The sequence below is a fragment of the Mauremys reevesii genome, linkage group 23 (assembly GCF_016161935.1).
Source record: "Mauremys reevesii isolate NIE-2019 linkage group 23, ASM1616193v1, whole genome shotgun sequence".
Lineage (NCBI taxonomy): Eukaryota > Metazoa > Chordata > Testudines > Geoemydidae > Mauremys > Mauremys reevesii.
In genome coordinates, this window is record NC_052645.1 from 795268 (window position 1) to 817346 (window position 22079).

At 51.9% G+C, this 22079-nt stretch overlaps 4 non-coding genes across 4 annotated transcripts; 2 read left to right on the forward strand and 2 right to left on the reverse strand.

Annotated features, from left to right (window-relative positions):
• Positions 1–3103: 3103 nt before the first annotated feature.
• On the forward strand, positions 3104–3176 carry TRNAK-CUU. Its single transcript has one exon. It is a non-coding gene; the product is annotated as a tRNA-Lys (tRNA).
• Positions 3177–7717: 4541 nt separating this feature from the next.
• On the forward strand, positions 7718–7857 carry LOC120389445. The gene has a single exon (XR_005590923.1). It is a non-coding gene; the product is annotated as a U4 spliceosomal RNA (small nuclear RNA).
• A 7911-nt stretch (positions 7858–15768) lies between these two features.
• On the reverse strand, positions 15769–15842 carry TRNAN-GUU. Its single transcript has one exon. It is a non-coding gene; the product is annotated as a tRNA-Asn (tRNA).
• A 4418-nt stretch (positions 15843–20260) lies between these two features.
• On the reverse strand, positions 20261–20333 carry TRNAR-CCG. The gene has a single exon. It is a non-coding gene; the product is annotated as a tRNA-Arg (tRNA).
• Positions 20334–22079: the final 1746 nt, after the last annotated feature.

Sequence of the window (22079 nt, forward strand, 5' to 3'; positions counted from 1 at the left end):
TAAGACCAAAGAAATAAGTCATAACCTGTTATATGTTAACAAATTTTGCTGCTTTGCTGCATTAATGGTCTCTGAGCAGTTCATGATTCTCTCTAACATTGCAGTTCTCAAATACTTGCTGAATAATTACTGTGCACTGTTGTTGGTTTGGAGCTCATCTGAGAACACTTTATTCAGGTCATTCAATGTATGAAATTCAAGGTCTGATGGTTAGTTTGAAAATCAGGGCTCTTGGATCCTATTCCCAACTCTGCCACTGGCTGGCTGTGTGACCTAAGACAAGTCAATTCTCCTTTCTCAGCCTTAGCTTCTCCCTCTTTCAAGTAGGGATAATAGTGATCTGCTCCTACCTACCTCACGGTGGGTGGAGGATGGGGATCCATTGGAGAGCGTCACTAGGAGTATCAGAGGGGTAGCCATGTTAGTCTGGATCTGTAAAAGCAGCAAAGAATCCTGTGGCACCTTATAGACTAACAGACGTATTAGATCATGAGCTACTGCACATGGCTAAGCAAAGAGAACAAACCCCAAATCCCCCCCTGTGCTCTGGGAGCCAGGTTTGCGGTGGGAATTCTGTAGTTCAGATGACTTCACTCCTGGGCATTGTGATTCTTTACCAGTTTCTCTGGCATTGGGGAAGGTTTGTGCTCACAGCTGTGATGGCCGAGTGGTTAAGGGGTTGGAGTTGAAGCCCAATAGGGTTGTTCTGCGCAGGTTCAAATCCTGCTCATAGCGAGGCCTGTGTTTTAGCCAGTCTCTCACCTGGGCAATACCTCTGTACAACCCCCTGAGACACTCTCAATTCTCTCCCAACCCAAGTAAATCCTGTTCTGCTCCTTTCATAGAGATCCCTGGGACACCACCTCACACTGTGTCCCTGAGGTGTCGGGCAAACTCTCAGCACCTGAAGCCTCTGCCACTCACCTGGTGCCCCATAGATCAGCCATAGCCCTGGTTCTGCTCCTCTCTCTAGAGTGTGAAAGGAGCCAAGTCAGCGACTCCATGGGAGCTACGGGGCTGCAGAACCAACAGAGCAAAAATAGGTGCTCAGCGCCCACTGGCAGCCAGCTCCCCCGCCCCACTACAGGCCTTGCTGACAAGCTCCTCCTCTTCCCCTTCAGCACCTCCCACCTGCCAGTCATCAGCTGTTCAGTGGGGTGCAGGAGTTGCTGGGCGGGGAGAGGGAGGAGCAAGAGACAGGAAGAGGTGGGAGAGGGAGAGGAATGGGGCAGGAGGGGAGGGGGTGGGGGCTTGGGGGAAGGGGTGGAGTTGTTGCGGGTGGCCCTGATGGGAAGCACTATCACAGTGACAATAAAACTGACCAGCCTTGCGGGGGAGGCTGAGGGAGAGCCGCACTCACCAGGTCTCTTCTCTCCCCCACGGTGAGCCAGACACTGCTCTCCCCTGGCTCTCACTCTAGCAGCTGGACGCCAAGGAGCCATTTCCCCACAGGAAGTGCATTGAGTGCCCCTGTGGTGCTGGGGGGCTGGCGCTGCTGCTGCCTGTGGGGCTGGCAGGGGGGCTGATGTCTGCACAGACTCTCAGCTGCCAGGCCGGAGGGGGCACTTGGGACCTTACCAGACTGGCTCAGTGAAGACGGGGGGTTGGCAGAGCAATACAGACGCTCTCCAGAGCACGGAGCAGCAGCCGCCCATGCAGCCAGGCAATGAGCATTTCCTACAGCCTGGAGCCGAGGGGGAGGCGGCAGCTGCTGTTCCAGCTCCTCGGGGACAGGCCCTGACAGCCAACAGCCACTTCTTACTCCCCACAGCTAAGGGCGCCGGGTTCCTCCGGTGGGGGTGTGGAGCAGCCGTTCGTTTTTCTGTCCTTTTTGTGTGCAACTGCTGACAAAAACAGCCCAGACAGAGAAGGAACAGGCCAAAATACTACCATGTATCTACCAAAGTATCTCAGTTGGGAGAGCATTAGACTGAAGCTCTAAAGGTCCTTGGTTCAATCGCAGGCTTTGTCAGACCCTTTCATCCCTCTTTGTGCAGCAGTGGCTTGTTTTCTGGGAGCACAGCAGTGCCTGCACCCAAGGTGAGTCCCTGAGCTTGGGCTCTGCAGTAGGAAAACATAGAATGGGCTTCTGCCCCTAGTTGGCCCACCTGACCTTTAACAAGGAGAGATGGGAACTGTCTTTCCCAACATGGCAGGAAGAGAGCGAGGAAGGTTGACCCTCAGGAATGGTGCCAGAGGACTGCTGGGCAGTGACAGGCAGGGATTGGGGATGGAAGCTCCTCTGCGCAGCTTAGCAAGGGCAGTACCAGGGAAGGGGCATCTGTAAAAGTGACCCAGCAACACCCCTCCTCCTCTGGGCACCTAGAGCAGAGGCGGCTGGGAAGGGAAGGCTTAAAAGCCACAGAGGTCAGGGCTAGAGGAGGGCAGGAACATGCCTATGTGTGGCCTTCAGACAGGCACAAAAACTCCCAGCCAGGCTGCTCCCTGCCATGCCACACGCCCACTTCCTTTGGCAAGTCAGGAAGGGCAAAGCCTAGACTGGAAGCACCTGGGGCTCATGTCCCAGCCTTTGTGACACCCACCCCCCAACTCCTTCCTGGGGCTCTAGCTGAAGCCAGAGCATTGGCCTGAGCGGCCAAGAAGAGGTTCCAGCCCTGAAGGGAGCAGGACATTCAGCACAACGGTAAAATTGCAGAAACACAACCACCAAAGGACTTAAACCCTCAATCTTCTGATCCATACTCAGATGCCTTATCCATTAGGCCACATAAGAAAAACTCCTCCAAACACTTCTTTGGAAAAGGCAACATTGTGTTTCTCAGGTCATCTGCTGAGGGGGCCGAGACTCTCTGGGCACAAGAAGTCGAGTTCCCAGTGACACGTGAGACTTAATTCTATGGGGCCAGGTGCAGGGCTTTGGCAGGGAGGCTCAGGCATGGGGGACTGGGGTGCAGCGGACGGACCGGCTGTCTAGGTGTGGAGATTTAGTCGCACTGAGGCAGAGGAGGGAGGAGGAGTAGGAGGAATCCTGCTGACAGGCAGTGGCTGTGCAGAAAAAGAGGAGGGGTTCCTGGGACTTTTTTTGCCTCTCTTTTGCCTGCCTGCTCACTCTTGTGGTGAGCGGTGAAGCTGGTTGCAACAAGCCCAGGTAGCTCAGTTGGTAGAGCATCAGGCTCTTAATCTGAGAGTCCAGGGTTCAAGCCCCTGTCTGGGTGCTCAGCTTTTAAGTTCCCTTGTGTGCCAGGAGTCAAATGATTCCTGGTGCTGCCCACCAGCCACGTGCGGATTCCCAGAAGCCGTGGCCATTTCCTGGAAAGGTTCCTTTCCTCAGGAATCAGTAGAGAGGCCACGTCCACAGGAGCAGGCCTAGAACACGCAGTCTCTGGCTGCCAGGAAGCGCTGTGGGGCCAGGTGCTGAGAAAGCCCAGAGGGGGAGCAGCAGAGATGGGGGGAAGAGAGGCAGAGAAGCAATGAGGACAGAGCACAAGTGTACAGGGGGTTCACGTCTGGCTATTGTGGGGAACTTCCCTGGTTTATACACGACCCTGGAGCAATTGGCTGGAGAAAGGATCTGAGTCCCCACCCCCTTACCCAGAGGCTGCCTGACCCCAAGGAGGCTCTTTCTACTCTCCTGTGTGGCAGAGACCTCGTCACCCCAACAAGGCTGGGCCCAGGAATCCTGGGGGGTTTGATGACCCTCAATCTTGTCATGATCACTTGAACAGGGCTACAGTGTCCCCACTCTGGGCACTTCCCTGACCCACTCCTCACTGCATGTGCTTCAAGCAAACACCATTTACTACCCAGCAATCAGTGTAAAACACAAGGAAAGATGGGAAAGGAAAACACGTCACCCTGTTCTGTGGCGCAGGGAGATCACAACCAGCGTCTCTGGAGGGCCAGGGCAGGTCACAGTCTCTCCCTCACATGTCCCAGGCCTCCTCCCCAGGCCCTGGCTGTGCTGCAGGGACACCACGGGCTGGACACTTGCTCTGGCAGTGGCCACATGCTCTAGGTGACAGGCCCCTTGTTCCCAGTGTCAGCCCCCCTTGCAGGGGATATGATCCCCCCACTCCCAAAAGTCTGGCCTGCAAGATCTCTTGACGGGTGGCATCTCCTTGCACTGGGCCTTCTGCCCACGGTCCCCCTCGCTCTCCCACGCTGCTCCCTGCACCCACCTCCAGCTCCCTGGGCTGCTGCGGCTCTGCCTCCAGCTCCCTGGGCTGCTCCTCTGGCTCCGCTTGCTGCAGCTCTTCTCCCAGCACAGATCTGCTCTGGTTCTCCCCGGCTGGTTGGGATTCTTGCTGCTTCACCTGATGCCCACAAGTTTGGCCCTGGTGCTTCCTGCCACACTTTTCCTCTGGCCCACATGGCGCTTGAAGAAAGGAGGGTCAGGGCTGGGATTGATAGTCAGGGCTTGGCAGGAGGGAGGAAGAGCCCCAGGCTGGCGCCCCACACACCTGCCCTCCTCCTCTGGGCACCTAGAGCACAGGCAGCACAGCTCTGTCTGCTGGACACCTCGGCAGAGTAGGTGAGTTCATGTAAATACAGTCTGGTCCCAAAGCCTCCCCCAACCCTGGCTCATCACTAGCTGTCAGGGGAGAGTCATTCACACCTTGCTTCCAAATCATCATTTGAAATTCTGAGGTTGGCCAACATTGCCGAAGCCAATGCACCAACATTGTCAGCAAACACAACAGCTGGGTGAGGAAACCCGACTTTGTCCAGACTTCTCAAACCTATTTTACTTTCTCAGGTACAAGTATTTTTCATACGTTGGATCTGCTTTTAAACTGTGTGTTAACGTTTCAATTTCCATTCAGATTTGCAGCCAGTGACAACATTGGCAGCGCTGCATGTAACTACCTGACCACTGGGGGGTGTTGGGGAAATTCGGGGGAGGGGGTGCACAGCCCCCTGGCTGGGGGGCGTATAGGGAATGCCGGTTTCACTGAATTGAGTCTCCTACTGCAGCACCTCAGCAGGTTACATCAGAGAGGAGCTGCAGGGTCTAGGCAGTGGGATGCCTGTGCCTTTAAGAGCCCAGCCCTGGGAAGCCCATGCTGAGAGGTGCTGCCTGTGGGAGGGGAAATAGAAAAGCCCCTCTGCTCCCCGCACCCTGTTTTTGCAAACACTGGAGTCTCAGCCCCCCGGGGTAACTGTTACCCCTCTGCCCCTGCCTGTGCCGGGGTTTAACCCTCTGGCAGCGCCTCCCCCTGGGCTGAACTCCCGCTCCTTCCCCCGTCCCTGACTTTGCCCTTCAGCCCCTCTCCTAACTCTGCCTCCAGCTGCTTGACCCCCCGACCTGTCAATTTCCACCCCCTGCTCGGACCCTGGCCACCTCCCTCCTCTGATTTGCCCCCCTTTGCCCCTCTTTAATCCCTGTAAAAAGTAGGGGGGGCTGGGTCCCATTCTCTGGGGGCAGGGGGCTGGATTCTTGGCCCCTGCCTGCCCAATGCTCTAAGCGCCCCCCACGATCTTGTGGATGTTTGCCGAGTGCTGCAGGGTCACCTGCAGGGGGAGAGAGACGCGGTTAGGAGGTGATGCAGCCAAGGGTGCCTCACCCAACACTGAGATGCAGCCACCTCTGGGGTGGGTTGCACAAGTCAGCAAATGAATTTGGAACAGGAAATGCACTGAAAGGACCAAGGCCGCTGCAGGAGGTGGAGAAAACCAGAAAAAGCAGGAGCCCTGGATCCCAGCCCTCCCCCTCTTTACCCCCTAACCCCCAATCCCCTCCCACATTTGAGGGGAGAACCCAGGAGTCCTGGCCCCCAGCCTTGCCCACCCCCATATTCCATCCAACAGCTGTCCCCCCCCCCAATTGCAGGGCAGTGCCATGGGGCACACCAGGGCCTGCCTGTTTGCACAGGATGGGTGACAGCAGTGCCCCAGGGTGGGGAGAACTGATGCTAAGGGAGAAGCAGGCAGCAGACACCCCCACGACAGAGAAAGAAGTGCTAGGGGGTGCCATGCTGCAAGGAGTGAGGGGGGTTGGCAGGGAATGGGAGGATCTCCCCTCACAGCGGGTGCATCTGTCTCCCCCGCAATTCCTCCCCAGCCCTACCCCGGCCCAGGCTAACCCCGGCCCAGCTACCAGGGTTACATTTGGCCTGGATTCCCCAGCTGCTGGGGGAGGGGCGTGGGGCTGGGGAGCATGAGCCTCTACTCCCCCTTCCCCCGACACAGCTGCATGGGAACTGACCAAAGGAGCCTGCAGCACTGCTGCCTAGAGGAAACTGAGGCACCAGCCAGTGACAGACACATCATGGCTCTCCTCATCCTCATCCTCTTTTCCAGATACAACCCGGGGTATGTGAGGAGGGTAAACTCAGGGCAGTTGCATAGTTAACCTGTGGAACTCCTTGCCAGAGGATGTTGTGAAGGCCAAGACTATAACAGGGTTCAAAAAAGAACTAGATAAATGAACAGAGGACAGGCCCATCTCGGGCTATTAGCCAGGGTGGGCAGGGATGGTGCCTGTAGCCTCTGTTTGCCAGAAGCTGGGGATGGGCGGCAGGGGATGGATCACTTGATGATTCCCTGCTCTGCTCAATCCCTCTGGGGCCCCTGGCACTGGCCGCTGGCAGGAGACAGGAGGATACTGGGCTAGATGGACTTTGTGTCTGACCCAGTCTGGCCGCTCTTATGTCTCCCTTGGTGCAGCAGTGACACCCAGTGGGCAGTCAGAGTAATGCACAGAAGGTGTCTCCGTTGGCGCAGCAGTGACACCTCGTGGTCATTCAGGGTAATGCACAGAAGGTGTTTCCCTTGATACAGCAGTGACACCCAGTGGCCAGGTGGCGTAATGCACAGCGTGTGTCTGCCTTCTAGGAGCAGTGACACCCAGGGACCGGTCACGGTAATGCACAGAGTGTGCTTCCCTTGGAGAGCAGTGACACCCAGTGACCAGCAGGTGGCATCAGACTCTTCTCGTTTGGTGGGGGACTGAGATGGGCTAGACAAAAAAAAATTGGGGGGCAGGCTCCATCCTTTATGGGAGCAATACAACCTTTATTAAAAATAAAATAGTAAACAGGGTTTACTTTAATAATCTAAATCTGTCCAAATTTTAATACTATGAGCTCAGATCTAGTGTGAGTCGTCTCTTGGTCTATCCAAGGACATGATCAAGTGTCTTGATGTTTTTGGTCTTTTGGCCTCGAGATGAAAACCTTGTCTGAGTCTTTGGAACCTTGAGATAAAAATATTATTTAAATCCAAAGTTCTTAAAGATCCCATCAACAACAAAAACCTAAATGAAAAATTGAAACAAAAAACAATGCTTAATTTAAAACCCAAACATTAAGAAAAACTTTGTTTTTAAAAATAAAAACTAACAAATGCCATAAATTAATAATTTCAACATTTTATCAAAAAGGTGTGCTACAGCAGGATGAGAAAATAACATAAAATAAATAAGCCTGACCACTAAAACCTCCCATAAAGGAATCACATCCTTGAATACTGGCCAAATCTGTATAAAATATGCAGAACTATGTCAAAACTGGTGTTGCAGGTCAGCCATTCGAATCCAGAAAATGTCAATTAAAAGCTCCATTCCAATTAAAAAAAACAAAACAACCCAATAAACCAAAACAGTCACAGCCTGAAACAAACCTACACAGAAGCAAAATTAAACCTGTGCCAACATTGGAACAAACTATGTAAATTTCTAATTCTAACTTCTTGTTTCTCCCAGGAGGAAAGTGTTTTGCATCTCAGTAACCAGGCTGTCACTGCAGTTTTCCTTTCACTAAATAAGAAGTGGCAGTATCATAGCCAATGAGGTTAATCCGAGGCGTGATTATTGCTAGTTGAAAACTTCTCCCAATGCCCTCAGTTTTCTCTATGAGAAACTGAAATTGTATCTTTGCACTAATATCCCAAATGTGCAAGTCCATCCCCTCAGAGCAGCCCCACACCCTGAGCCCAGGGGAGAATCTCAACTGGTTTGTACATTTGTAACCCTGGGGCCTGAAGCTGATGAGAGAAAGGGAAGTGTGTGATCTTGGAGGTTTCCGATACCACCTGCTGGGAGCAGAGGGAATTGACTGAGCAACGTCCTGGCTAATTTTCACCTTGTTCTCTGCCAGCAGGCTCCACTGGAGAGCTGGGGAGTGACTTGACCATGACAGCACCCTATGTACATTTTGGAGCCATTGGGGTGAAATGTGAGTACTTTTGGGGTTGGGACCCACATGAGAAGGGATGTGCACAAACTGGAGAAAGTCCAGCAGAGGGCAATAAAAATGACTAGGGGACTGGGGCACATGACTTATGAGGACCTACAGGCCATATCCTGTATGTTAAGCTAAGGCAAAGTTAGCATCTCTATAGTGTGACCTTTTACTCAGAAAGGAAAATTGACCTTTATCTTGTTACTTAAACAGAGAAGTACCCACGCCTGTCTAAGACCTTTACCTAGACCAATCGACAATGGAGAATGGCATAAGGGGTTTTTCAGTGTTGTACCCACAGAATTAACACATACACCACAAGGGAACTTATGTGCATATGTACATGTCATCAACACGCACAAACATACTAGCCTATGAAGTAAGCGTACCCTAATGTTTTGTGGGTAAGAAAAGAAATTTGGGCATAGGAGGAAGGATTTCCGGCACTTGTGCCCTATAAAAGAGGTAACCCACCTCGCTAGAGCACGTCGCTCTATCATTCTGACTAACTTCCTTCACTCTCTCTATCTACTATCAGTAGGCTGTACTTGTTCTTAAACTTAAGTTTCAAAGTAACTCGGCTAAGCTCGGTTTCCCTAAGTTTTTATTCTTTGTTTATTAGGATTTGATTTTAAGTTTAACTTATTCAAGTAAACCCAAAGTAACATTAGCTTTTTCTAAGCACTGCTTCTTTCACTCAAGAATTGAGAAACCTGAACTGCAAGGCTGGTTCTGTGTCTCTTACCACCAGGTTATCAAGGAAGGGTGTGAGTATATTAACCAAAACTTTGTTGCATATAATGCCATATGTATCTTTTGAATAGCAGTAATGCAACTGTAACTTTATAACTCAATTAAATTAAATTAAATGTAAGCTAATAAATTAAATTTTCATCATATTTTCCAAATTAATATTATTAGTACACCCTAAATCAGGCTACATGGGACAGAGAGTTGGAGTGCAGGGGGATGAGAGCACTGGCTAGGTGGTGCAGGCTTTGGGATGGGGTTGGAATGAGAGGTTCAGGGTGCAGTAGAGGGCTCAACGTTAGGGCAGAGAATTGGGCTGTGAGGGCTCTGGAACAAGGCCAGGAAAAAGAGAATTGAGGCATGCAGGGCCGTCCTTAGGATTTATGGTGCCCTAGGCGAGATTATGAAACTGGTGCCCCTGTGCCTGATCTGCTCTTAGCAACACAAATATAAGCTTACACTATTGGAAAACTTGCCACATTCACGTTATTAAAACCAGTTTAACTTAATGAAGCACACTGTAATGCTGATGCACTAGCACTAAAGAAGTAGCACTATAGAAAAAATTCTGATTTGACAGAATGATGCAAATAATATAATTTTTTCAATTTTGTCAAAATTTTATTGGAAATTTATATGAAGAGGTATTGAAACAAAGATTTGTTTTTAATTAAAAGCAATCTTTCTGGCTTTTTTGGCTGCAAAATCAGTTTAATAAGCTGGGTCTCCAAATAGTGGGAAAATATAACCCTAGTTTTACTGCTAGGTAAAGGACAAAGTGACCAAAATGAAGTCAGCACAGAATCATCTCATCTAGATTAAGGTCACACAGAAATGTTACAGAAGTCCTATTGTGCCTTATTTTTGTTTGGAAAGACATTAGCAATAGCAGCACATTCATGTGATAAAATACATGATAAATCACTGCCTCTAAAGTTCCATCAAAAACTGACATTTTCACAGCTCTAGCATGAGCTGCTGTACAGATTCTTCACAAGGAAGTGTCCCTGGCCTTTTTAACTCATATTAACTATGTAATTACTTTATGAAAGTTGGAGAAAACATTGTGAAAACGTAAAACATTGGCTGCCCAACTTCTGGGCTGGCAAAGGCTATACTGACTCACAGGAAAAAAAAAAGCAGGAGAATCTTAGTACAACATATGGTCAGTCTACACCAGGGGTCGGCAACCTTTCAGAAGTGGTGTGCCAAGATCACTGTAATTTAAGGTTTCTCGTGCCAGTAATACACTTTAACGTTTGTAGAAGGTCTCTCTCTATCTCTATATTATATAAATAAACTATTGTTATTATCTGAGGTCCTGCTCAGGCCACTGCCAGCTGAGTAAATGAAACCCCAGACCCGCTCAGCCCGCTGCTGGTCTGGGGTTCTGACCACCAACTCCTGCCAGCCAGGATCCCGGCCACCAACCCCCCTCAGCCCGCTACCAGCCTGGGATTCTGCTCACTCAGGCTGGCAGGAGGCAGAGTGGGGCCGGCGGCCGGGCTCCTGACTGGCAAGGGGCCGGCAGCCGGAACCCCGGAGTAGCAGTAGGCTGAGTGCTGCCGGCACCCCAGACTGGCCGCAGACTGAGCCACTCAACCCCCCACCGGCCCTGCTCAGCCTGCCACCAGCCCACTCAGCCCGCTGCCGGCTGAGTGAATGGAACCCCAGGCTGACAGCAGGTTGAGTGGTTCAGCCGCCCTGCTCAGCCCGCTGCCAGCCTGGGGTTCCTTGGGGGTCCCCAGGCCAGCAGCAGGTGCTGAGTGGGGCCGGCGGCCGGTATCCCAGCTGGCAATAGGGCAGCAGCCGGGACCCCAGAGCAGTGATGGGCTGAGCCGCTCAGCCTGCCGCTGCGTACCATCAAAAATCAGCTCACCTGCCACCTTTGGGACGTGTGCCGTAGGTTGCCGACCCCTGCTTTATACGCTAGTAAGGAGATGAGCATATTACAGTTGTTGGAGGGCTCTTATCAGGAGTAACAGGCTATAGGAAAGTCAGTCGACATTTTTTGTTTCTCTGATGAAAACTGGCCCACTCCCTGCCTCAAACCAAACCTGTCACTAATAATTGTCAACAACTTAATTTTCTGTTTTGGGCTAAGATATTGATTTTTTTTTCTTTAAATATTGAAATTGGATTCAGGATTGTTAGCAAGAATTTTTGGCAAACAAAGTTGTTAAATGACAATCTAAATGGCAACACAGCACTGCTTTCATGCTTGGCTCACTCCCCAGCCTGCTGGTCCAACAGCTGCAGTAGACCCCAAAATCCACCTCTTGGGGTGCAGAGTGGCAACAGCAGCAGCAAACCCTCAGGTCCAATCACACGCCAATGGGCACCACCACCAGCCTTATGGACCATGGTGAAGTTAGCCCAGCATCTGATCTCAGGGACAGGTCACCCATGGAGCCACAGCAGCTCATCCTGCCCTGTGCAGCTCCCCCCTGGATGAAATGGATCAGTGGCAGCTGCCAGCCCAGTGGGAGGCGCTCCCCAGCTAGGGTGACCAGATCCAGATGTCCTAATTTTATAGGGCCAGTCCCGATATTTGGGGCTTTGTCTTATATAGGCACCAATTACCCCCACCCAGAGTGACCAGACAGCAAGTGTGAAAAATCAGGACAGGGGGTGGGGGTGGGGGGTAAAAGGAGCCTATATAAGAAAAAGACCCCAAAATTGGGCCTGGTCCTATAAAATAGGGATATCTGCTCACCCTACCCCAACCCCCTGTCCTGATTTTTCACACATCTGGCTAACCCCAGCCCAGCCCCGTGTGACATTCCAATCCTGGCTCACTGCCCAGGAAGTGAGTTACTTTCACTTTCATTCCTCAGCAGGCAGGGAGCCAGCCTCCTCCCCCCACCTACCCCCCAGCACCTCACCCAACCCAGCCCTGACGGAGGGGAGGGAGGAGAGAGAGAGGGATCCTCCTGAGGAGGAGGGAGAAAGGAGGGGGTGCTCCATGGGGCAGGGGGGGAGAAGAATGGATGTTATGGGGGACAACAAAGGACACAGGTTCCAGAGCTGCAGAGCCTGCCTCACATCACCTCAGCCGGGGGGAAAGAGTCACACTCACAGGTGAGCTCCTTCCCCAACCCCTACCCCCTCCCCTTCCCAGAGACCCCAGCAGCCAATCCCCTCCCTCAGACTGTGCTGCATTCGGCTCTCTCTAGGACCCAGCAGCCCTGCTCTTACATGCTCCACTGCTTCCCATCTGTCCGGGCTCCCACCAGAGCGGTGCCCCCAGACCTAGTGATGCCCTAGGCAGCTGCTTATGGCTAATGATGGCCCTGGAGACATGAGAGAGAGAGATCAGGCTAGAGCAGAAAGTGGTTGGGGGGGGGAAGGGTTTGAAATGCAAGGAGAAGAAAAATCTTTCTCCTGCTCCCTTGCATCAGAGCATCTAAAAACCAGATGAGAGATACCTCTCCCCCACTGCAACATCAACTCTGGTGCACTTGGGCTGAGGAAGGATCTTCTCTCCCCAGCAGCTCCAGCACGCCTGGGTTGGATCATGGACACCTCCCCGCACAGATCTGGTGTGCCTGGCCTGGGACAGGGGAGGGGCTCCTCTCCTCTCCATTGGGGACATGGCGGGATGAGAGATGTGACAGGGCTTTACGGGAAATCATTATTTGCCTGATTCACGTGCCAGTCCTAGTCCTTGCTGACCCAAACGAACGGTTTATCCTGCATGCTGATGCCAGTTTGGAGGGTCTGGGAGCACTCTCCTACCAGGAAGTGGAAGGTAAATGTAAATCTGTAGCCTTTGCCAGCTGAGGACTGTCTGATAGCGAAACTCGCTATCCCATCCACCAGCTGCAGTTCTTGGCCTTGAAATGGGCCATGACTGAGAAATTTCCAGACTACTTGTCCGGTGCTCAGTTTCAGCTATGGACAGAGAACAATCCACTGACTTCTGTGTTAACAAGGGCTAAGCTGGATGCTACAGGGCAGAGATGGGTGGCTACTTTTGCTAGCCATAACTTCAGCATTCAATACCAATGAGTTGGTATAACAGGGAGTGTGATGTATCAGGGCCACCAATTCTTGGCTGGGGGGGAGGGTGTAAGCAGGGTCATAATGAACTATACCCTGCCATCTGTTGGTGATGTGATGCAAAGGCATTTAGTTGCTGATGTGCATGGTCACACCCACCCCGCATTGCATGATGGGGGTGCTTGTCCAAATGGTGATTTTGGCTGCTGTGGGATCTCCAAACTCTTTCTTATTAGAGCAAGAGTAATTAAGTGTAGTAATCCTGGTGACATGAACCAAGAACAGTAGAACGGTACTTAGCAGTTCTTGATTTCAGAACTCACCCAAACCAACATAAAAATCTTTAAACAAGGCACATGGGTTCCAAACAATAGCAAGTTAAAAGAGATTGAAAATCAATATTTGTGTTTTGCACCATGGGATTCTTTAGCAATCTCTAAACACATATTTTATGGTTTTCTTCTCTTTAGTTTAAAAATAGAATTAATTATTATTCTTTTTTAAATACTGTGTTATAGCATACACTGAAAATCTTCAATGCAGAAGCAGGAATTTTAGTTATACTTAAACAGGTTGTCTTTGATGGTACTTAAAATATAAAGTTGGTAGAAATATAACGCTGCATAAGAACCTGCTAGAAAAGTTTTGCGGGAAGAGTTAGCAGAGCGAGATTGTTAGTCACAGGACACTGGGTGGGTTTATGCAAATACTGGACTCTTGGACGGGGGAAGGGGGGGCACAGAACTTCTGCGGTACATGCACCACCTCTGCAACTAACGTTTGCTACCTCACTCCCTAACAACACACCTTTTACCTCTCAGGACTAAAATACACCATGAAAGAGATCTAACGGCATAAGCTTAGGGTGAGCAACTGCAGCACTCAAAACAATTTGAAGAGATTCAAAACCATCTCTGCCTCTGTCTTTCCACACCAGGGACAGCAGAAAGGACATCAGCAGCACCTGCAAGACACCAACAAACATCCATTTCTACCTCCCACCACAAATGGCCGTTAGGCACCCATACCCCTTAATGGTGAATACTTTTCAGGAGAGGGTGACGCTCTCAGGCCTCAAATGCCAGGTACAGTTACTCTGTCCTTGATCCAAAATCAACAGGAAAATACACTGGATTACTCCTGCCCCAATAACAAAGAGACTGGGGATATCGCAGCAGCTGAAATGACCGTTTGGACAAGCACTCCCATCATGCAATCCGGGGTGGGTGTAACCATGCAAATGACATCAGCCCCAAAAGGCCTTGACAACACATCACCAACAGATGGCAGGGCAGACTTCATACTGACCCTGCTTCAACTAGATTGTGGCAAAGATTCCAAAACACCGAACGTTAAAACTCACCAAACCGGGTCAATCCATCCTCATCGTCGTAACCGCTCGTTATATTCCACACCCGAACGTAGCCTTCATATGGACAACATACCCTCCTAACTCAGTATCTGTACGTTAACCTTTTACCCCCCAGTCAGGGCTATTGCAGATTATGTATTCCTTATGCCACCTGATCTTAAACTGAATTTTGCATCCCTTGGGTAAGCTGTACGTTGTTCCCTGAGCACCAGAAACTTCTATGCCGAAACCCTGTACTGTACACTTTTTTTTTCTTTGAACGTCATCTTAATAAAAAGTTGACTTTTGTTCGAGATCCCGGCTCCTGTTCCTTTGCAAGGCGTGTGCGTTTGCTCTGGGTTTTAGTCTGCTAATACAGCGGGGGGGCGATGGAGCCAGAGGCGTTTGCCTGCTGCAGACACGGATCCAAGGCTGAACCTCGTCCCCCACAAGTTTGAAAGCTTAACTGAAAACTGTTTAAGAAGTGCTCCCATCTCCGGCACTCAGCTACCCAGCTCCCAATGGGGTCCAAACCCCAAATAGATCCCTTTTACCCTGTAGAAGCTGTAAAATCCTGTGACCAGGGCAGCTGCCTAGCAGCCTGCGCATCTGCCTGCCAGCACGAGAGCGCGTAAGGCACTAATCCGGATAGTGGCGGCTAGGTGACAGGGGGAGCGTGTGAAGAAGCACCAGAGTGGCGCAGCGGGAGCGTGCTGGGCCCATAACCCAGAGGTCGATGGATCGAAACCATCCTCCGCTACGCGTGCGCTTGTTTCTTTTCCCTCTGGGCCTTCAAGCGAGCCGGTGACCAGCAGAGCACCAAGAGCCTAGGCCATGAGGCAAGAGGTGGCTGAGGCGAAGCGGCCTGCCAGGGAGTTCCCCGGCACCTCTGGCTGCCTGGGCTGAAGGCAAGAGGCAGGCCTAGGCGTGGTGAGGGCCTCCTGTCCTGGAATGAGGCTGCAGTGCTTCCTGGTCCCCTTTTCCCACCACCCCGGCAGGCGGCTGCTGCGGGAGAACACGAGGGAGGCTCTGGGGGTGCTAGGCAGCGCTGTGTGTGTGGCTGTCAGGGGAAAGAGCCGAGGCTCCGGACTCGACCTGCCATTGACTCGCGTGGCTCTGCGCGGCCGTCAGCCGGGGTGGGCCAGGCCGCGGACGTGACTCAGGCTTGGGCCGCATGGCCGCGCTTTCCTGACGAGGCATGAGGCAGGCCAAGAGCTTTGCACAGCGTACAGGGAAGTGGGAGGGAGGCGTCTTTGAGCCGGCGTGTCTCCTCCGCTTCTCCCTTGCCGCTTGGGGGGAGGCGGGAAGGGAGCGAAATGTTCCCGGCTGAAAGTTTTTGTGCTCGGCTTTGAGGATTAAGCCTGAGCCTCTGGCACGGCTGCTGGCAGATGGGTTTCTGAATGGCATCCAGCCCGCTCTTTGGACCACCAGCTGAAAGCACTGAGGCCAAGAGGCAGCAAAATGGGACCTTTAAGGCTCCCCCACAGGCCTCGGGGAAGCAAGGAAGCTGCACAGGCTTAGCGTCGTCCCTGGGTGGGCTCGAACCACCATCCTTTCGGTTAACAGCCGAACACGCTGACCCATTGCACCACAGAGACACGGAGGGGCAAGGCTGTGTTGAGCACAAAAGCTGGGAATCAGCTCAGGGTACGGTATAGCACACACATGCAGTGGATAGACAAACAACAGCAACGAACTGGACTGGTATGGAGCGAAAGTTCTGTGGGAAGGAAACGAAAAGAGCACTGGGGCTGTGTACACCGCTGGCATACACTTTCTTTGGCCCATTTTGCTGGAAGAGTTAACAGTGAGAGACTGCTAGTCACAGGTCAGTGGGTGGGTTTGTGCAAAGTAGGAGTGTAGCCATGGATACCTTGCCCCACGTCCTGTGCAGCTGCAGGCCCCCCGGCAGAGCCTGGCAGCTGCGCCACAACGCCGTCCAGGACCGCCTGGTGAAGGCCATCGCCCCGCACCTGGGAGAGATCGCTGTCAATCGCGCCATCCCCGGCACCGACAGCCCGCTGCGCCCGGACATCGTCATCACGGATGAGGACCGGAAAAAGATCATCCTCGTCGACGTGACGATCCCGTTCGAGAATAGGACCACGGCCTTCCGCCAAGCCTGAGCCCGCAAACTCGAAAAGTACGCTCCCCTGGCTGACACCCTGTGAGCAAAGGGCTACGAGGTCTATACCGACGCTCTGATCATTGGGGCCTTGGGCGCCTGGGACCCCCATAATGAATGAGTACTGCGGACCTGTGGGGTGGGCCATCACTACGCGCAGCTCATGAGATGCCTAATGGTCTCGGACGCTATTCGGTGGTCCAGAGACATTTACACAGAGCACGTCACCCGCCACCGTCAATACCAAGAGTGAGCCGGCGTGACTTCGTGCACCCACAAGGGGGAAGAGACCTGTAAACTTCCCCTGTTGGACTTTATCCCCTGAGCCCAGAACCAACCAAACTGAACTCTGCCCTGTGAGGGGCACCCTATCACCATTACCCAGTCCGCTCATTTACTCACGCCCACGACTATCCATAACCTGTTTGTATGAGTGATGTGCCCTCACTGCTTGCTGGCTGTACCTTGAACTCTCCCACCGTATACCCCGCATTGGGGACATGACAGACCGTGTATATGTATATGCCGTCCAATACCAAAATGCTAACATCCCCCTACAACCTGTATGTTACCCCCAATGACACAATAACTGACGCCTCAAACACTTTATATTGTTTATTTTTAAATATTCTCTAAGGAACTGTCTTTGAAGAGAAGGAAGGAGAGGAACCAGCGAGAGGAGGGAGGCTGAAAGACTTCTCTCTCTTTGAACAGAATTCTGTGTTAATGGTTCTTGCTTTGAATTCCTCAATTGGAGTCATTTCGGGGAAGTGATCCTCACTTAGTTACCTAATTTTCAAAGTCATGTGAATGGTGTTTGGTGCGTGTCTGGGAGCTCGTCATGGCGAGGTAGAAAGCAGTGGGGGCAGAGAGGCTGTGTAACAGCCAAGCGTGTTAGCCTTGTTTTTCGGCTCTTTAGAGCTCAGATCCAAGGGTATATTATTTCTTTTGTTGGGTAATAAGTCATCTATTGGACTTTGATTTATTGTCTTGTGTCTGCAGGTAGTAAATCAATCACCGAATGTGCTCCTGTTGATTCTGCAACTTTACCAGGGTGAGAGGTAGGAGTAGAGTGGATGGGGGAGCCCCACCTGTCAATCCTGTGCTGTGAGGACAGGAGGTAAGTCAAAATAAGATATATCAACTTCAGCTACACTATTCTTGTAGCTGAAGTTTTGTGTTTTACATTGACCCTGTTCCCCCACCCTTCCCCCAGTGTAAACCAGGCAAAAGTGTAAGTAGTCTCTTAGCCTATCCATGCTGTGATCAAGTGTCTTGGGGTCTATCTACACTATGAAATTAGGTCAAATTTATAGAAGTGAGTTTTTTAGGAATTGTTTTTATACAGTCGATTGTGTGTGTCCCAACACAAAGGGCTCTAAGCGCATTAAGTCACTGGACTGCATCCACAGTACCAAGGAAGCATCGACTTCTGGAGCGTTGCAATTTGGGTAGCTGTGGGTAGCTATCCCACAATCTCCGCTGTCCATTGGGATTCTGGGTTGAGATCCCAATGCCTGATGGGGCAAAAACAGTGTCGCGGGTGATTCTGGGTACATGTCATCAGACCCGCCTCGCCCTCCCTCCCTCCGTGAAAGCAACAGCAGACAATCATTTCGCACCTTTTTTCCTGGGTTACCTGAGCAGACGCCATACCACGGCAAGCATGGAGCCCGCTCAGCTCACCGTCACACCGTACGTCTCCTGGGTTCTGGCAGACATGGGACTGCATTGCTACACAGCAGCAGCTCATTGTCTTTTGGCAGCAGAAGGTGCATTATGATTGGTAGCCATTGTCATTGTACTCCTAGGTGCTCTTTTAGCTGATCTCAGTGAGATCAGTTGGGGTGCCTGGGCAGACAAGGGAGTGACTCAGCCAGCTCATTCCCATCTTCTGCCAAGCAACCAGGAGAGGACGATGGCTAGCAGTTGTACTGCCCCATTTGCTACCAGCCTAAGATGTAAAAGCTAGATGGATCAAAACAAGAAATTGACCTGATTTGTTTTGTGAAATCAACGGCCTGCTAAACCCACGGTTTTGAGTTCAATCCTTGAGGGGGCCATTCTGTGTGACAGTTGTTTGTGTTTCTTCTTGATGCAAAGCCACCCCTTTTGTTGATTTTAATTCCCTGTAAGCCATGCCATCAGTCGCCCCTCCCTCCATCAGAGCAATGGCAGACAATTGTTTCACACCTTTTCTCAGCGCAGAACCAGAAACTGCAAAAGCAAAACCAGGCAAGGAGGCGACAGCAGTGCGGTGACAAGAGTGATGAGGACATAGACATGGTCATAGACTTCTCACAAAGTATGGGCTGGGCAATGTGCCCCGGCAATGTGCACATCATGGGGATGAGCTCTGCATGGTCACCTGTGCTGATCAGCAGACTACACTGGCCAAACAGGAAACGAAATTAAGAAGTTTGCAGGCCTTTTCCTGTCTATCTGGCCAGTGCATCTGAGTTGAGAGTGCTGTCCAGAGTGGTCACAATGGAGCACTCTGGGATAGCTCTGGAGGCTAATACCTTCAAATTGTGTACACCACTACCCTAAATTCGACCAGGCGAGGCTGAGTTCAGTGCTAATCCCCTCGTCGGAGGTTGAGTAAAGAAATCGATTTAAAGAGCCCTTTAATTTGAAAAAAAGGGCTTTGTCATGTGGATGGGTCCAGGGTTAAATCGAGGTAACGCTGCTGAATTCAACCTAAAGTCATAGTGTAGACCAGGCCTCCGAGAGATTTTATAGCTACTGGCTGGCTGGGTGTCCAAAAAAGGGAGCAACCCTCCCCCCCGCTTCCATTGATCACACTTGGTAACTACTAAGCAGAAGCACAGAATCATAGATTGATTTGCTGCGTCTCCTGCAGGCTTCCTCACGGCACAGCAGGGCTGCTCTTGGCTCTGCACAATGTTGTTTTGTTTAGCAGTGACTGTGAAGGCACTTCCAGCTATTTGGCCGTGGGCACTCTGGTATTAAGTGGACACCCTGTCTTAGCTGTGTATGGCTGTATTGCTTGTAGATTTATATATTCTGTATTGATGTTACCAAATGGAGTATTTTGTAGCTGTCTGCTATAATTTGTTTAACTTGTATGAAATATGAATATGCTCCCTCAGACTTAACTACCTGCTTTTCACACACTCCCTGCCCCTCGCTCTCTGGGGTGGGAACAAGCCACCAGCATGTGTGTCCATTGGATTTTTTTTATTTAATTACTTCTCATTGTTAAATTATTTATGAGTGGTTTTTAAATTTCATTGCAGTGCGTTTTCTTCCTGCCACTGTCAGCAGCTCAGGGATGTGAGATTCTCCTCCATTGCATTTCTGCCCACGGAAAAAGAAGAGAGACCACACGTCAGTACCTTTGGAAATACAAGCAACCTGGAAACAAACCAGCGGTCTCCTCAGTGTGCAGTTTGTGTCTCTTTTGGTGCAGTTGATGTGTGTGCAGCATGTGTGGTGCACAGGGGCACTGTGTGCTCACATGGGAATTCACCACCCTTGGTGCAGGATTTGACTTGTTCCTGGAGTGAATGTAGCACTGTGGAGTGTCAGGCACAGGCTGCATGACCCCCTCCATTTATCCTTGGTGCAGATACAGCCCAGGCAGTGCTAGTGCAACCTCCCATCCTGCTGCCCTCCACCATCATCTGCACAGCCCACCTGTCAGGGCAGGAGGGGAATGTTGCTCCATGGATCCTGGTTCTCAGATGGGGCTGCCCTGGGATGGGGGTGTGTGGTTGCATCCATTAGGTCACCAGACTGAGCCTTCTAATATCCTTGGAGATTGTTCCCAAGATCCAGGACGTTGTGCTCAAACAAAGAAACATCTCCCAGCTTCCTGGTTGAAAATAAGGCCCTTTCCTTGCAATGTAGAGGAAAGAAGTAGATCTTCACCCCAGATGGGACTTGAACCCACAATCTCTGGCTTCGGAAGCCAATGCCTTATCCATTAGGCCACCGGAGCCCTGATGTATAGCTGTTGACGAGATGGAAATTTCCTCTCATAAATGCACATTCCTCGCATTTGCTTCAACACTAAATAGCCCCTTTATGTGCCTTAGACAAATGTCTGCATCCCCTGGCAGCGAGGCAACTGGGCAGGTCGCTGATAGAGCTCAGCACCACCTTTCTGCCAGCCATCGTTAGAGAAGAACCCCACCCTGGAGTCACCCCTCCCTCCTTCAGCACCTCCACGGCTGTGGCTCTGAGTGGCAGTAGGATGATTAGGGGGCGAATCCGGGGCTGGAAGGGGGTAAGGTCGGCCTGTAAGGAGTAACCAGGTGGGGCAGACCCAGGGGGAGGCTGTGGGCTGCTGGTTGGTTGTTGGGATCCGAGCTCTAGATCAAAGCTGCACAGTGACCTGACACCCAGGGTTATAAGGCCGACATAGTGACCCCCTTACTGGCCTCTGTGACCCCCAAACCCTTGTCACTAAGGCCATTGAGGAGTCTCTGTCCCTTAATAACTTCTGGGAGCTCCCCAGCAGGCTGCGGGCGTCAGCCGCCTCCTGCCTCACAGGTTAGACTCTTGGCACCGTGCCAGCCGCCCCCTCGCTTGCAGGCCCAGTGTGAGAAGCAGGAGGCCTGGTGCTGGCAGAAGAGGGTTTTGATTGATCCACCTCTGTGTTCTGGGCACAGGACGCTTCCACTGTGTCCCTCTGCTGGCTTTTCTTCAGCAGCGCCTAGCGGCCCTGGCTCCAGGCTAGTGCCTGGTGAGCTCTGGCACTGGCAGGAAGCGCTGCAGGGTGCTGGGCAGCGGCCCTGGCAAACCAGCTGCTGGTAGGTGTCTCTGTGGTATCATGGGTCAGTGAGTGCAGCTGTTAATGGAAAGGAGGGGGGGTTATGCTCCCCCAGGGATGCCACTGAAGGCTCCTCATGGGCTCCTCAAGGTCTGCTGGGAGCCGTGATGTTCCCCTTTTGCCACGTGGAAGGCTCCCTCCTGGACACACTGGATTCACCTGCTGCCTACAAGAGTGTGGGGGGCCACGCTGCAAAAGCCCATCTCCCAGCAGCCACGCCAGAGGCTCAGGTTTAATCCTCAAGGCCGAGCGCAAAACCTTCAGCCGGGAACATTTCGCTCCCTTCCCGCCTCCGCCCAAGCGGCAAGGGAGAAGCGGAGGAGACAGGCCGGCTCAAAGACGCCTCCCTCCCACTTCCCTGTACGCTGTGCAAAGCTCTTGGCCTGCCTCATGCCTCGTCAGGAAAGCACAGCCATGCGGCCCAAGCCTGAGTCACGTCCGCAGCCTGGCCCACCCCGCCCCGGCTGACGGCCGCGCAGAGCCACGCGAGTCAATGGCAGGTCGAGTCCGGAGCCTCGGCTCTTTCCCCTGACAGCCACACACACAGCGCTGCCCAGCGCCCCGAGAGCCTCCCTCGTGTTCTCCCGCAGCAGCCGCCTGCCGGGGTGGTGGGAAAAGGGGACCAGGAAGCACTGCAGCCTCATTCCAGGACAGGAGGCCCTGGCCACGCCTAGGCCTGCCTCTTGCCTTCAGCCCAGGCAGCCAGAGGTGCCAGGGAGCTCCCTGGCAGGCCGCCGCCTCACCCAGGAAATAAGGAAAAGGCGATGAATGACTAAGTCAGGAAATAACAATGAAATGAAGAGGTTTGTCGAATGGGTTTCTGCCCGATTTAACATCTTCTCAGCTACCGCTCAAAGTTAAAGACCTAAAGTCGACCTATCGGCATAAGTACAGATGGTTAGATGGGAATTA